Here is a 1,653-nt window from a genome sequence, read left to right on the forward strand (position 1 = left end):
ACACTGCTGCTGCAGGTCGCTGCTGCTTGAGGCGATGGCTGCTTGAGCTGGCTGGTGGTAATAATAATAATAATAAATGAAATTTATATAGAGCTTAATATGGTACTCTAAGACGCTTGACGTGCCACTCTAAGCGTGGTGGTGAAGGACGGTGGTGTCGCCTTCTGCTGCTAGTGGTGGCGGCTTGTGCTGGCGACGGCTGTTAGTGGTGGCGGCGGCGGCGACTTCTGCGATTGTTGTCCTTCCTTTCGACCTGATGCACTTTACTATCCTTAACCTCAGCCTGATGTTTGTGGAGTATTTTCTTTTTTTTATTAATAACTTATAATATTCCTCCCTGTTCCTTCACTTTGTTCTTGTTTAACAAGTTAGATATACACGCACACCTGTTTACACATTTGTTGTTCTTGTTCCACACATGACTAACATTGTTTTATTTATTGATACCCCCTGGCTCTACTTTGCTGTTCTTGTTCACTTACTGTATGTTTGCTTTGTTGTTCTTAGTCCTTGTTCCCACTTGTTTTTGGTTCCACAAGCCTCAGCCTGATATATCTGGCATCTCAAACACTGGGTCCAGCTTTACCATCGCCTATTCCTTTGCAGCGTGCAGATGTTAGGCAGTGGAATCTGCATTTGCTGCAGGGTTTCATAACCAATGGTCCATTTTACTTGTCTGACCCATTGTTTAATAAAAAAAATCTTTCATTTGTTATTCTTATATGTGATACTTTGTGTTCGGCTTAGTCTTAAAAGTAGCATGGTTGTGTGGTCAGCTCCTGCCTTATCAGAAGAAGTTGCCTGGAACTAAATGCTAAATGGACTGTTGCTACTCTGCTTTCTCCATCGCTCTCTGACCACGGGTAGGCCTACGTGAATCGGAATTACAAGCAAAATCAAGAAAATGTAATAATAATAATAATAATAAATTTAATTTAGAGGCGCCTTTCAAGACACCCAAGGTCACCTTCCAGAGCATGTAGTCATCATAAATCGTTTAAAAAACAAGAAATGGTGGAATTTTTTTTTAATAAATAAACATAATAAATAAAAGATGTTTAAAAATATTTATATTTTGTCCAGTTGCGCTAAAATGAACATATTGAATCGTCTTTGATTTCAGAACAGATGTAGTAAGGTTAAGCCACTAAAGTCAAAAGCCTATGCTACCCATGCTTACACGAACGTGAAGCTTACCTCAAACTTAAAAACGTATAAGTAGCTTGCAGTCGTCACCCTACCACTCCAAATGTAAAACCGACGTTTACAAATATGCAACAATGGTCAGAAAAGTACTTGTGTTTTTTAATTTATATTTACCATTCAATATTGCAATCGCTGCAGGCAGTCCCATTGAAGAACACGGCAGCGCGGCCTGTTTTTGAACTATACAGGCTTACATGAACCACGTGACCACCCTGCCGGCGAGATCAGAGAGTGTCGCAACTCTTCTCTCTCATGGCTCTGGCACAAGCCATCAGAGAATGTCTAATATGAGTAGACGGGCTCTGAAGCCATGGGCACAAGCCCCCAGGAAAACTCAAGAGAGTCTAGCTGCAGACATCCACCCACTCGCTCCGGACATCCACCCACAGGCACTTCCGCTGCAGACAGAAACATCCACCCACACGCCGGAATTCGGATAATAAAAAA

Source organism: Gadus chalcogrammus, chromosome 4, assembly GCF_026213295.1.
Source record: "Gadus chalcogrammus isolate NIFS_2021 chromosome 4, NIFS_Gcha_1.0, whole genome shotgun sequence".
Taxonomy (NCBI): domain Eukaryota; kingdom Metazoa; phylum Chordata; class Actinopteri; order Gadiformes; family Gadidae; genus Gadus; species Gadus chalcogrammus.